Consider the following 16,129-nt stretch of genomic DNA (forward strand, 5'->3'; position numbering starts at 1 on the left):
TGGGAGTTGTAGTTTTGCAACATCTGGGGGCCCGCCGGTTGAAGACCACTGATGAAGGGATTGACAGGCGGTGATGATGAAAGGGGGGGGGGGGGGTGATGATGAAGGGGAGGGGGATGATGAAGAAGGCCACAGTGGTCTTCAACCTGCGGACCTCCAGAGGTTTCAAAACTACAACTCCCAGCATACCCAGACAGCCGATGGCTGTCCAGGCATGCTGGGAGTTGTAGTTTTGCAACATCTGGAGGTCCGCAGGTTGAAGACCACTAATGAAGGGATTGACAGGCGGTGATGATGCAGGGGGTGGGATGATGACGGGGGTCTGGATCAGGGGCGGACATATCGCCTGTGCAGCCGGTTCAGCTGCACAGGGGCCCAGCGTGTGAGGGGGCCCGCCCTCACACGCTGGGCCGGTCCTACCATCGGACCCAGTGCACAGGGCCGCCATCAGGGGGTAAACCCATACACTTGTATGGGGCCCGGAGCTTCAGGGAGGCCCGGACGTCCCTGTACTTTTTTTTTCCGGCTAGTCAGTGAGTGACTGCGACTGTCACTCACTGACTCCTGGCTGGGAACCTGTCAGAACTATGACCGGGCCTCATAGTCTGGGGGGGCCCGCATCACTATTAGGCCCGCTCTTTCTAGGGCGCGGGCCCCTTAAGAAGTACGGCAGGGCCGGACAGGCCAGGGGCTGATGGGAGTCGACGTGCCCCGCGCAGGCACGCACGTCTACTCCTGTCACCTGACCTGTCCCAGCGCGATCTCCAGTCTATCATCTTCCCGACGGATCCTCCCCATGCAGTGACACTCTGACAGGAGCAGCAGCTGCACCGAACCCCGGCAGGGTGAGTGAACGGGTGTGTGTGTGTGGGGGGGGGGGGGGGTTGGATGGGTGGGGGCTATGTTGTTTGCAGACTACAATGGTGATGAGAGGTGCAGGGGAACTGGTGCTTGGGGTGTTATAGGGGTGATGAGAGGGGGGGGTTATGGGGGTAATGAGAGGTGCAGGGGGTGTTATGGGGGGATGAGAGGTGCAGGGGGGTGTTATGGGGGGATGAAAGGTGCATGGGGAGGTTATGGGGGTGATGAGAGGTGCAGGGGGTTATGGGGGTAATGAGAGGTGCAGGGGGGTGTTATGGGGGTAATGAGAGGTGCAGGGGGGTGTTATGGGGGGATGAGAGGTGCAGGGGGTGTTATGGGGGGATGAAAGGTGCATGGGGAGGTTATGGGGGTGATGAGAGGTGCAGGGGGGTTATGGGGGTGATGAGAGATGCAGGGGGGCTTATGGGGGTGAGGAGAGATGCAGGGGGTGTTATGGGAGTGATGAGAGATGCAGGGGGTGTTATGGGGGTGATGAGAGGGGGGGTGTTATGGGGTGAAGAGAGGTGCAGGGGGGTGTTATGGGGGTGGTGAGAGATGCAGGGGGCATTATAATAGTGATGAGGAGAGGTGCGGGGGTTATAGTAGTGATGAGGAGAGGTGTGTGGGGGGGTTATAGTAGTGATGAGGAGAGGTGTGTGGGGGGTTATAGTAGTGATGAGGAGAGGTGCCGGGGGGGGTTATAGTAGTGATGAGGAGAGGTGCGGGGGGGTTATAGTAGTGATGAGGAGAGGTGCGGGGGTGGTTATAGTAGTGTTGAGGAGAGGTTTGGCAGGGGTTATGGGGGTGATGAGGAATGATGAGGACACAGAGGATAAGAGGTATTATATTTAGTGGGTATAGTGTGTGGCAGGATTATATTTAGTGGGTACAGTGTATAGCAGTATTATATTCAGGGTACAGTGTGTGGCAGGATTATATTTAGTGGGTACAGTGTATAGCAGTATTATACTCAGGTTACAGTGTATAGCATTATTATATTTAGGGTACGGTGTGTGGCAGAATTATATTTAGTGGGCACAGTGTGTAGCAGTATTATATTCAGGGTACAGTGTATAGTATTATTATATTCAGTGTACAGTGTATAGCAGTATTATATTCAGGGTACAGTGTGTGGCAGTATTATATTTAGTGGGTACAATGTGTGGCAGTATTATATTCGGAGTACAGTGTGTGGCAGTATTATATTCAGGTTACAGTGTGTAGCAGGATTATATTTAGTGGATACAGTGTATAGCAGTATTATATTTAGTGGGTACAGTGTACAGCAGTATTGTATTCAGGGTACAGTGTCTGGCAATATTATATTTAGGGTACAGTGTGGGGCAGTATTTTATTTAGGGTACAGTGTGTGACAGTATTTTATTTAGGGTACTGTGTGGGGCAGCATTATATTTAGTGGGTACAGTGAATAGCAGTATTATATTTAGTGGGTACAGCGTATGGCAGTATGCTATTCATGGTACAGTGTGTGGCAGTATTATATTCAGGGTACAGTGTGTGGCAGGATTATATTCAGGGTACAGTGTGTGGCAGTATTATATTTAGTGGGTACAGTGTATAGCAGTATTATATTCAGGGTACAGTGTGGGGCAGTATTTTATTTAGGTTACACTTTCTGGCAAGGTTATAATGATTACTGTCTTCATGCAGAGGATGAGGATCTGCTGACAGTGAGGAGCCAATGATGTCTGCATGTCAGACTCTGCAGAGAAGATGGAGCTGGGGGAAGACCTGGTCTCTGGACGAGATGAAGAAGAAAAGAAGACGTCACTCAGGTCACTGACATCATTGTGTGTTCTTATGACTGTCCCATCAGAGCTGTAGTCACTTGTAAGTTCTGCAGTGATGATGGGTAAAACTGTGTCCAATCTGTGTCTCTTCAGCTGTTACAAAACTACAACTCCCATTGCCTGGGCTCTCCAGACATGATGGGAGTTTTAGCTTTCCAACAGCTGGAGAACAACTTCAACCGAGGTGATCGGTGGGGGTCTCAGGCCTTGAGTTGTGTAAGGGGCCCCGAAATTTCTGATGGCAGCCCTGCCAGTGCACATATGACAGGGAAACCAGTCTTGCCAAGTCACTAAACTGCTACTTACATCTGCCCATGGGGACTTCCTGGCTGAGGTGCGTGTAGTGAGTGACGTCATCGCAAGCACCTGGACGCTGACGTCCAGCGCAGAGCGTGCGATGATGTCACTTATAGCGCGCACCTCTGCCAGGAAGTCCCCATGGGCAAATGTAAGTAGTGCAGGCCATGTAAGAGTGTGTGGGTGAGTGAGAGTGTGTGTGTGTTTGTTTGTTGGGGTTATGCTACGCTACCTTATGTGGGGAATCTATGCTACCTAATGTAGGGAATATATGCTATGCTACCTAATGTGGGGAATCTATGCTACCTAATGTGGGGAATATATGCTATGCTACCTAATGTGGGGAATCTATGCTACCTAATGTGGGGAATATATGCTATGCTACCTAATGTGGGGAATCTTTGCTACACTACCTAATGTGGGGAATATATGCTACGCTACCTAATGTGGGGAATCTATGCCATGCTACCTAATGTGGGGAATATATGCTATGCTACGCTACCTAATGTGGGGCTACGCTACCTAATGTAGGGAATCTATGCTACCCTACCTAATGTGGGGAATATATGCTGCGCTACCTAATGTGGGGAATATATGCTACGCTACCTAATGTGGGGAAATTATGCTACGTTACCTAATGTGGGGAAACTATGCAATGCTACCTAATGTGGGGAATATATGCTACATAATGTGGGGAAACTATGCTACCTAATGTGGGGAATCTATGCTACCTAATGTGGGGGAACTGCTGCCTATCTAATGCAAATTAATGTGAGTTGCAGTGCAATTTTATGGCATATTACTTTTTTTTTGGGGGGGGGGGGGGGGCCCAGGCACATTCTTTGCACAGGGGCCCTCTGTTGTCTGTGTCCGCCCCTGGTCTGGATGATTACATGGGGGGTTGATGTATTTCCCACCCTAGGCTTACAGTCGGGTCAATAACTTTTCCTGGGTTTTTGGGGTGAAATTAGGGGCCTCGGCTTATATTCGGGTCGGGTTAGAAAACCAGAATCAAATTCATCAGATTCTTTTCATTTGACCGAATGGAATGTTCTTCTTCCATTGTTTCCAATGGCAACTGTTAAAGTCGAGGTAGCTGTTTGCATCCACCTTCTCAAAATAGGTGGCAGTATGCAAACAGCCATCCGGAATATAGATATTTAAATCCAGGAACTCAAATTTTTGGGGGGACTGATGCAGCTCTGCCTTTGGCAATCTCTGGCTCTGCCATAGCGCTTTTTTTGAAGGGGCGTGTCAGCTGCCGCTTCGTCTGGTGGTCAACAAGCGCTATCTGGCCAGAGAGCCAGGGCCCCATACAGGAGATCGCGGGGGCCCCCAGCGGTCGGACCCCTCGCAATCTGAAACTTATCCCCTATCCTTGGGTTTTTCAGCACTGGACTACTCCTTTAATGGCCTCCAAAATGAAGTTCCTCTGATGTATGGGCATCAAGGGATCTTCCACTAAAAAAGATGACACAGCTTCCACTCCTCTGTCATGTGGTATATTACTATATAATGAAGAAACATCTAGTGTTGCCCACATATAGTCCTCTTCCCGTATGATATCTCTCAATAGGGTTAATAAATGCCCTTTATCTCTGAGGTTTGCTGGTAAAGACACCGCACATTTCTGTAACTGATGGTCTATATATTCAGATAAACATCAGGCAACTATCGGACAACAAGGGGATTTTTTTTTCCGGTCTTTATGTACCTTAGGTAGAAAATAAAAATAAGGTACATTTGGGTTGGTTTTAAATATATATCATGTTTTTCCCTCTTAACCCCTTAAGGACTCAGCCCATTTTGGCCTTAAGCACTCAGACAATTTAATTTTTACGTTTTCATTTTTTCCTCCTCGCCTTCTAAAAATCATATCAAAATCATTCATTCAAATCGCGCACTGCCGCAGATGCCGGGATCTGTATTGATCCCGGCACCTGATGGGTTAATGGCGGACGCCCGCGAGATCGCGGGCGTCGGCCATTGCCGGCGGGTCCCTGGCTGTGATCAGCAGCCGGGATCAGCCGTGCATGACACGGGCATCGCTCCGATGCCCGCGGTTATGCACAGGACGTAAATGTACGTCCTGGTGCGTTAAGTACCACCTCACCAGGACATACATTTACGTCCTGCGTCCTTAAGGGGTTAAAGGGGTACTACGCACCTAGACATCTTATCCCCTCTCCAAAGGACCCCCGTGATCTCGGTTGCAGCACCCTGCTGTCAGCAAACTTGCTCTGTGCGTAATGACGGGTGATACAGGGGCCAGAACATCGGCATAGCCATTGACTGTCCTGACACGCTGGGAGTTTTACAACAGCTGGAGACACCCAATTTGGGAAGCACTGCCGTAGGGCAATTTGGTGGTGGATGCAAATCCCTAATTTAGGCCTCAAATGCGCAAGGTGCTCTTTCACTTTGGAGCCCTCTCATATTTCAAGGGAACAGTTATGGGTTACAATTTTTTTTCTCTTCTTTTACCCCTTAGGGAAAGGTAAATTTGGGGTCTACACCAGCATGTTGGTGTAAACAAATTACATATTTTACACTAACATGCTGGTGTTGCCCCATACTTTTAATTTTCACAAGAGGTAAAAGGAAAAAAAATTGTATATTTTGACGCAAAGTGCTCTGCAGGCGCATAACATGGCTCAGAAGGGAGAGTGTACCATATACATTTGAGGCCTAAAGTCACAGCAGTTCTGACATAAACATAAAAAAAACACCCACATGTGACCCCATTTTGAAAACTACACCCCTCACGTAAAGTAACAAGGGGTATAGTGAGCCTTAACATCCCACAAGTGTTTGACAAATTGGAGGTGAAAATAAAAAAAAATAAAAATTTTTTTTACTAAAATGCAGATGTTACCCCAATGTTATCATTTTCCCAAGGGGTAATAGGAGAAAAAGCCCCACAAAATTTGTAACCCCATTTCTTCTGAGTCAGAAAATACCCCACATGTGGATGTAAAGTGCTCTGCGGGTGAACTACAGGGCTCAGAAGAGAAGGAGCGCCATTGGGCTTTTGGAGAGAGAATCTGGCTGAAATTGAAGGTCATGTGAGTTTAGGCCTCCATGGTGCCGGAACAGTGACCCCCCCCCCCCCTACATGTGACCCCATTTTGGAAACTACACCCCTAATAAGAGGTGCAGTGAGCATTTACACCTCACAGGTGTCTGATAGATTTTTTGAGCAGTGGTCTGTGAAAATGAAAAATGAAAATTTTTCATTTGTACAGCCCACTGTTCCAAAGATCTGTCAAGTGCCAGTGGGGTTTAACATACACATATGAGGTATTTCCTTACTCGAGAGAAATTGGGCTACAAATTTTGGGGGGCTCTTTCTCCTATTACCCCTTGTAAAAATTCAAAAACTGGGTCTACAAGAACATGCAAGTGTAAAAATGTTGAGATTTTGAATTTCCTCCTTCACTTTGCTGCTATTCCTGTGAAACACCCAAAGAGTTAACACACTTACTGAATGTCATTTTGAATACTTTGAGGGGTGCAGTTTTTATAATGGGGTCATTTATGGGGTATTTCTAATATGAAGGCCCTTCAAATCCACTTCAAAACTGAACTGGTCCCTGAAAAATTCCGATTTTGAAAAGTTTGTGAAAAATTGGAAAATTGCTGCAGAACTTTGAAGCCCTCTGATGTTTTCCAAAAGTAAAAACATGTCAACTTTATGATGCAAATATATAGTAGACATATTGTATTTGTAAATCAATATATAATTTATCTGGAATGTCTGATTTCCTTACAAGCAGAGAGCTTCAAAGTTAGAAAACTGCAAAATCTTCAATTTTTTCATCGAATTTTGGAATTTTTCACCAAGAAATGATGCAAGTATCGACAAAAATTTACCACTAACATGAAGTAGAATATGTCACGAAAAAACAATGTCAGAATCAGAATGAAAAGTAAAAACATCCCAGAGTTATTAATACTTAAAGTGACAGTGATCAGAATTGCAAAAAATGCTCCCGTCCTTAGGGTTATAATGGGCTCCGTCCCCAAGGAGTTAAGAGGGAAAAACATGATATATATTTAACCCCAACCTAAATGTACCTTATTTTTATTTTCTACCTAAGGTACATAAAGACCGAAAAAAAATACATCAGAGGAACGTCATTTTGGAGGCAATTAACCCCTTCCCGACCTACAACATACCTGTACGTCATGGGTGGCAAGGTGTTCCCGACCCATGACATACAGGTACGTCATGAACATTTTTGCCGCTACTCGCGGCATCCCGCAGCGCCCGGAAAGATGGTGGCTATCACTGATAGCCAGCCATCTTACCATGCGACCACGGGGGGTTTCATCCCCCACCCCCCCCCACCCCCAGCGATCGCTGCTATCAGTTGGTCAAATCTGACTAGCTGATAGCAGCGTTTCGCTATCAGAATACTTAGCAGCGCGGTGTGTGAGTCCCGATCACGGGGAGCGGGACACACACCGCTCTGCTAAGTGTCCCTGACCTGTCCCCCGGCGTCACTTACCCGTCCGAGCAGTGTCCCGAGCGGTCCCGGCGCGAGCGGCGTCCTCCATGCGGTCCCGGCGGCGCTGCGTCCCGGAGGTGAGTTTCAAAACTGGGAGTTTCAAAACTGCAACTCCCAGCATGCCCAGACAGCCTTTGGGTTTCTGGGCATGCTGGGAGTTGTAGTTTTGTAACATCTGGAGGTCCTCAGTTTGGAGACCACTGTATAATGGTCTCCAATCTGTGCTCTTCCAGATGTTGCAAAACTACAAATCTCAGCATGCTCAGTCTGTCCAGGCATGCTGGGAGTTGTAGTTCTCTAACATCTGGAAGAGCACAGATTGGAGACCATTATACAGTGGTCTCCAAACTGTGGACCTCCAGATGTTGCAAAACTACAACTCCCAGCATGCCCAGACTGCCCAAGCATACTGGAAGTTGTAGTTCGGCAACATCTGATCCTTCAGATATTGCCGAACTACAACTTCCAGCATGCCTGGGCAGTCTGGGCATGCTGGGAGTTGTAGTTTTGCAACAACTGGAGGCACACTAGTTGGGAAACATTGTCCGTTTCCTACCTCAGTGCCTCCAGCTGTTGCAATTGTTGCAAAACTATAACTCCCAGCATGCACTGACAGACCATGCATGCTGGGAGTTGTAGTTTTGCAACAGCTGGAGGCACACTGGTTTTGAAACACTAAGTTTGGTTGCAAAACACTTGAAAGTTTATTACTTAACTTAGTGTTTCCAAACCAGTGTTCCTCCAGCTGTTGCAAAACTACAACTCCCAGCATGCACGGACAGCCAAAGGGCATGCTCAGAGTTTGCAACAGCTGGATGTTTGCCCCCTCCCCCCAATGTGAATGTACAGGGTACACTCACATGGGCGGAGGTTTACAGTGAGTGCTGCAAGTTTGAGATGGAGCAAATTTTGCGCTGCAGCTCAAACTTCCAGCGGCAAACTTGCTGTGAACCTCTGCCCATGTGACTGTACCCTAAAAACACTACACTACACTGACACTAACCTAAAATAAAAAGTAAAAAACACTACATATACACATACCCCTACACAGCCCCCCCTCCCCAAAAAAATGAAAAACGTCTGGTACGCTACTGTTTCCAAAACGGAGCCTCCAGCTGTTGCAAAATAATAACTCCCAGTATTGCCGGACAGCCATTGACTGTCCAGGCATGCTGGGAGTTTTGCAACAGCTGGAGGCACCCTGTTTGGGAATCATTGGCATAGAATACCCCTATGTCCACCCCTATGCAAATCCCTAATTCAGGCCTCAAATGCGCATGGCGCTCTCTCACTTTGGAGCCCTGTCGTATTTCAGGGCAACAGTTTTGGGACACATATGGGGTATCGCCGTACTCGGGAGAAATTGCCTTACAAATTTTGGGGGGCTTTTTCTTCTTTAACCCCTTATGAAAAGGTGAAGTTGGGGTCTACACCAGCATGTTAGAGTAAAAAAATAAATTATTTACACTGACATGCTGGTGTTGCCCTATACTTTTCATTTTCACAAGAGGTAAAAGGGAAAAAAGACCCTCTAAATTTGTAATGCAATTTCTCCCGAGTACGGAGATACCCCATATGTGGGCGCAAAGTGCTCTGGGGGCGCACAGCAAGGCCCAGAAGGGAGAGTGCGCCATGTACATTTGAGGCGATTTGCACAGGGGTGGCTGATTGTTACAGCAGTTCTGACAAACGCAAAACAATAAATATCCATATGTGACCCCATTTTGGAAACTACACCCCTCACGGAATGTAATAAGGGGTACAGTGAGCATTTACACCCCACTGGTGTATGACAGATTTTTGGAACAGTGGTCTGTGAAAATGAAAAATAAAATTTTTGATTTGCACAGTTCACTGTTTCAAATATCTGTCAAACGCCAATGGGGTGTAAATGCTCACTGCACCCCTTATTAAATTCTATGAGGGGTATTGTTTCCAAAATGGGGTCACATGTGGGGGGGGGGTCCCCTGTTCTGGCACCATAAGGGCTTCCTAAATGGGACATGCCCCCCAAAAACCCTTTCAGAAAAACTCACTCTCCAAAATCCCATTGTCGCTCCTTCCCTTCTGAGCCCTCTACTGCGCCCGCCGAACACTTTACATACGCATATGAGGTATTTCCTTACTCGAGAGAAATTGGGTTACAAATTTTAGGGTGATTTCTCTCCTTTTACCCCTTGTAAAAATTCAAAAATTGGGTCTACAAGAAAATGTGTAAAAAATGAAGATTTAGATTTTTCTCCTTCACTTTGCTGCTATTCCTGTGAAACACCTAAAGGGTTAACACACTTACTGAATGTCATTTTGAATACTTTGGGGGGTGCAGTTTTTATAATGGGGTCATTTATGGGGTATTTCTAATATGAAGGCCCTTAAAATCCACTTCCAACCTGAACTGGGCCCTGAAAAATTACGATTTTGAAAATCTTGAGAAAAATTGGAAAATTGCTGCGGAACTTTGAAGCCCTCTGATGTTTTCCAAAAGTAAAAACTTGTCAATTTTTTTATGCAGACACAAAGTAGACATATTGAATATGTGAATCAATATGTAATTTATTTGGAATATCCATTTTCCTTTCAAGCAGAGACTTTCAAAGTTATAAAAATGCTAAATTTTCAAAATTTTCATGAAATTTTTAGATTTTTTACCAAGAAAGGATGAAAATATCAGTGAAATTTTACCAATAACATAAAGTAGAATATGTCACGAAAAAACAATCTCGGAATCAGAATGATAAGTAAAAGCATTCCAGAGTTATTAATGTTTAAAGTGACAGTGGTCAGATTTTCAAAAAATGCCCAGGTCCTGAAGGTGAAAATGGGCTGGATCATGAAGGGGTTAAAGGAGTAGTCCAGTGCTGAAAAGCATCCCCTATCCCAAGGGTAGGGGATAAGTTTCAGATTGCGGGGGGGGGGGGGTCCGACCGCTGGGGGCCCCCGCGATCTCCTCTACGGGGCCCTGGCTCGCTGGCCAGATAGCGCGTGTTGACCACCAAACGAAGCGGCAGCTGACACCCCCCTTCTAGATAACCTGGAGGATCGTTTTAAACAAAAAGTGTATCCCAATCCCCTTATACAAGGAGCCCGCCAGAGAGTGGACGAATTAGAACAAAGTGCTTGCTTGGAAAATAATAAACAGGGTAATGCAGAGGGAGGTTATAATGATTCTGGTTTTCTAACTACCGTATATACTCGAGTATAAGCCGACCCGAATATAAGCCGAGGCCCCTAATTTCACCCCCCCCCCAAAAAAAATAAAATAAATAAATAAATAAATAAATATAGATAGATAGATAGATAGATAGATAGATAGATAGATAGATAGATAGATAGATATATATATATATATATATATATATATATATATATATATATATATATATATATATATATATATGTTATTGACTCGACTATAAGCCTAGGGTGGGAAATACCTCATCTCCCCATGTAATCATCCAGACCCCCGTCATCATCCCCCCCCCCCTTCATCATCACCGCCTGTCAATCCCTTCATCAGTGGTTTTCAACCTGCGGACCTCTAGATGTTGCAAAACTACAACCCCCAGCATGCTGGGAGTTGTAGTTTTGAAACCTCTGGAGGTCCGCAGGTTGAAGACCACTGCGGCCTTCATCATCATCCCCCCCTTAATCATCATCCCCCTCCCTTTCATCATCACCGCCTGTCAATCCCTTCATCAGTGGTCTTTAACCTGCGGACCTCCAGATGTTGCAGAACCACAACTCCCAGCATGCCCAGACAGCTATCGGCTGTCCGGGCATGCTGGGAGTTGTAGTTTTGAAACCTCTGGAGGTCCGCAGGTTGAAGACCACTGTGGACTTTTTGTTTTGTACTCACCTCCCCTTGGCAGGAAGTTAGGGTGAGCTGGTCCTAGTGATGTTGCCTTGACGACGACGCACAGGGACGTTGTGCATGAAGAGGGCCCTCCGGTGAAAATGGACAGCCCGGAACGAGTATCCCTCCCCACCGGATGGTCCCTGCAGCATAGATGGCCCGGACCAGCTCACCCAAACTTCCCGCTGTGGGGGGGGGGGGGGGGGGGTGAGTACAAAACAAAAGAGGGGGGGGGTCTGGATGATGATGAAGGCCGAAGTGGTCTTCAACCTGCGGACCTCCAGAGGTTTCAAAACTACAACACCCAGCCGATGGCTGTCTGGGCATGCTGGGAGTTATAGTTTTACAACATCTGGCGGTCCGCAGGTTGAAGACCACTGAAAAGGGATTGACAGGCGGAGAGATCACTCGAGTATAAGCAGAGGGGGGCGTTTTCAGCACGAAAAATGGTGCTGAAAAACTCAGCTTATACTCGAGTATATACGGTAGGTATTACACGTCACACACCAATATTTTTTTTAATTTTTTTTATTTTTTTGTATAGGTAATATCACCAGCTAATATTATTTTTTTGTATAGGTAATATCACCAGCTCATATTATTTTTTTTATGGTTTTTCCGTGTCCTGTGCAGTATCTCTCCCAGAAGTCCACTTGATGGCCCCCGTGGTGGTCTACACCCCGAAGTCATCAATTCTTACTCTAAGAGAGAGTTTGCAGCTGTTCCTGGAGACGGTTAACATTAACCTCTGCATGGTGGAATAATAGGTCACGGTGTTTATCAGGATCAGTAGAAGCATCACCCACTCGATGATTATGATGGTGATTTCACGGATCTCGTCCCAATCTTCATCATCATAGAATAATTCCTGTAATGTTTTATATCCAAAGTAGAAAATTGCGCAGGTAAAAGTCAGGCCACAGCAGGTGCATCTACTATGGTGGATGACTTTGTTTGCTCCTGGTAATTTATACATCTGGATGGACTGCCCAAGGTAGTATAAGGCTTCACATGTAATGGAAATTATCGTGCTGACAAAGTGTATCCTGGGATATTCTTCGGGGGACAATACATGCATGACAGCTGTGCCAAAACAGGAGGCCCACACAATGGCCAGCAGGATCCTCTGGATCAGGACCTGATGACCCCTGAACTCTTCAGTATGCATAACCATATACTTATAAATAAGAAAGGTTAGTACCAAAGTGCCAATGGATGTCCCTATGAAACCAATTCTCAATAATATGTTTTCGGGAAAGAAATTTCCCACGTCACTGTGAAGGAAAAGAAACCAATGTTATTGTGGATATTTCCTCACTCCCAACCCATGAAATAAGAATCTTGTGCTTGTTTATCTTACCTGATGTGCATCAGTGGCGAGGCGGCATGGCCGAGGACGACCGTCACGATGTAGCTGGTGGCAAGCCAGGCCGCACACCAAAACGCCAACAGAAGGGGGACGAACCCCAAACCTTTTAGCTCCATCTCAGTCAAGAAGAAGAAATAGAAGTTGCTTATCGCACTGTAACAATCTACAGAATGAAGGCTCGGGCGGCTGTCAGTGGAATGTCAGGACTCCAGCTGTCTATGACATCACATGTCTGATGTCACGATGACTGCTTGTTTCTTAGAGCTGCCATGATTTAGTATCTGCTATGGACAGAACCTGATGTTTCTACTATGGACCTTACAGACCCCAGAACCCAAGTAATTAGTGCAGGGGCTCCATTTTGATCATCTCATATTTCACATTATTTGAGTTCCAGGGCTCAGATACATTTGCACCCTCTATAGCAGTGGTCTCTAAGCTGTGAACCCCCAACCGCTGCAAAATGTATGAATATAGGAATAATTCCATATAAGATACAAAAAATTGGCATCCTCCATTTCTGGAAAAGTTTCTGAGTTGCCAATAGCAACCAATCAGATTGCTTCCTTCATTTTTTAGAGGTCTTTTAAAAAATGAAAGAAGCAATCTGATTGGTTGCTATGGGCAACTGCACAACTCTTCCTCTACACTGGTTTTGATAAATCTCCCCCATAGAGAGAGATTTATCAAAACCTGACCAGAGGAAAAGCTGCTGAGTTGCCCATAGCAACCAATCAAATTGCTTCTTTTATTCTTGGAAAAGCCTATGAAAAGAAGCGATCTGATTGGTTGCTATGGGCAACTCAGAAACTTTTCCTCAGGACAGGTTTTGGGTTTTGATAAATCTTCCTCTATGGGGGAGATTCATCAAAACCAGTGTAGAGGAAGAGTTGTGCAGTTGCCCATAGCAACCAATCAGATTGCTTCTTTCATTTTTGAAAAGGCCTCTGAAAAATGAAAGAAGTGATCTGATTGGTTGCTATGGAGAACTCAGAAACTTTTCCATGAAAGTAAAGTTTAACCACAACCAGGGGCGGATCCGGAGTCTAGTCTCGGGAGGGGCACTATTAGAGAATTTTGCGTTGGCGGACAGAAAATAAGGTGTTTCTTAAAGAACTTACAATATTATTAAATGTATCCAGTATAATAACCAAATACACCAATTGCCACAGAATGGGAAAGCGCTAAAGATGTTTTTACCATTTAAAACTACAGCTCCCAGTATGACCTAAGCAGTGGTGAGGAGATGCTGGGAGTTGTTGTTTCACCCATCATTACTGCAAAACTTACAAGTGACTACAGCTCTGATGGGACAGTCAGGACAATACACAATGATATCAGTGACTACAGGTGACGTCTTCTCTATAGTCTTTCCTTATCTAATTCAGATGGTACATACCGCCAGGTCCAGCTAAATGTTCTCGCTGAAGAACTTGACGCCCAGATGGCTCCTCACTATGTCAGCGCATTCTGATCCTCTATATGAAAAAAGTATTATTATAATACTGCCAAACACCATATCCTTTGAATATAATTCTGACACACTGTACCCTCCGAATATACTACAACTCACTTTACCCTTTGAATACAATACTGCCACACACTGTACCCAATGAATATAATACTGCCACACACTGTCCCCTCTGAATATAATACTGCCACACACTGTACCCACTGAATATAATACTGCCACACACGGTACCCACTGAATATAATACTGCCACACACTGTGCCCACTGTACGCTCTAAATATCCCTCTGAATACAATACCGTGATGTATTGTGGCTAATGAAAACCGTACTACCCCAGAAATTCCTTATACTCTGTGCCCCTCATATATGGTAGTAATGCCCCATCCTGTGCCCCCACATATAACTATGACCTGTCCTGTTCCCCCTCATAATAATTATGCCCTCTGTCCTGTGTCCCTACCATATAATGCTCCCTGTGCTGTGCCCCTCACATATACTGCCCCTCCAATGTTCCCCTCACATATAATGCCCCTCAATCCTGCTCCCTCAGGGGGCATTATAAGTGAGGGGAACATAACAGGGGGGCATTATAAGACAGGACACATTATATGTTAGGGGCACATGACAGGGGGGCATTATATGTGAGGGGTACATGACAGGGGGTTCCTCACTTATAATGCCCCGCTATCATGTGCCCCTCACATATAATGCCCCTGTAATGTTCCCCTCACATATAATGCCCCCTGTCCTGCCCCTTCAGGGTGCATTATAAGTAAGGGGCACATAACAGGGGGCATTATAAGTTGAAGTATATTATATGTTAGCGGCCTAAGACAGGGGGGCATTATAAGTGAGGGGCCCAAGACAGGGGGGCATTATAAGTGAGGGGCTCAAGACAGGGGGGGTATTATAAGTGAGAGCCTGTTATGGGCCCCTCACTTATAATGCCCCCCTGTCATGTGCCCCTCACATTTAATGCCCCCTGTTATGTGCCCCTAACTTAGAATGCCCCCCTGTTATGTGCCCCTCACTTATAATGCCCCCCTGTCATGTGCCCCTCACATTTAATGCCCCCTGTCATGTGCCCCTCACATTTAATGCCCCCTGTTATGTGCCCCTAACTTATAATGCCCCCTTCATGTGCCCCTCACTTATAATACCGCACTGTCATGAGCCCCTCACTTATAATGCCCCCCTGTCATGTGCCCCTCACTTATAATGTCCCCCTATCTTGGGCCGCTAATATATAATGTGCTTCGACTTATAATGCCCCGTTATGTTCCCCTCACATATAATGCCCCCTGTCTTGCACCCTCAGGGGGCATTTTAAGTAAAGGGCACATAAAAGGACGGCATTATAAATCAGAGCACATTATTTGTTAGCGGCACATGACAGGGGGGCATTATAAGTGAGGGGCACATGACAGGGGGGGCATTATAAGTGAGGGGCACATGACAGGGGAGCATTATAAGTGAGGGGCACATGACAGTGGGGGCATTATAAGTGAGGGGCACATGACATGGGAGCATTATAAGTGAGGGGCACATGACAGGGGGCATTATAAGTGAGGGGCACATGACAGTGGGGGCATTATAAGTGAGGGGCACATGACAGGGGGGCATTATAAGTGAGGGGCACGTGACAGGGGGGCATTATAAGTGAGGGACACATGACAGGGGGGCATTATAAGTGAGGGGCACATGACAGGGGGGCATTATAAGTGAGGGGCACATGACAGGGGGCATTATAAGTGAGGGGCACATGACAGGGGAGCATTATAAGTGACGGGCACATGACAGGGGGGCATTATAAGTGAGGGGCACATGACAGGGGAGCATTATAAGTGAGGGGCACATGACAGGGGAGCATTATAAGTGACGGGCACATGACAGGGGGCATTATAAGTGACGGGCACATGACAGGGGGGCATTATAAGTGACGGGCACATGACAGG

The 16,129-nt window shown here is 46.2% G+C and overlaps 1 pseudogene; it reads left to right on the plus strand.

Moving 5' to 3' along the window:
- The window catches only part of LOC130298313 (zinc finger protein 850-like), a 422,064-nt pseudogene that overhangs the window by 261,475 nt on the left and 144,460 nt on the right, over positions 1-16,129 (plus strand).

Source organism: Hyla sarda (assembly GCF_029499605.1).
Source record: "Hyla sarda isolate aHylSar1 chromosome 1 unlocalized genomic scaffold, aHylSar1.hap1 SUPER_1_unloc_9, whole genome shotgun sequence".
In the NCBI taxonomy this organism is placed as follows: Eukaryota; Metazoa; Chordata; class Amphibia; order Anura; family Hylidae; genus Hyla; species Hyla sarda.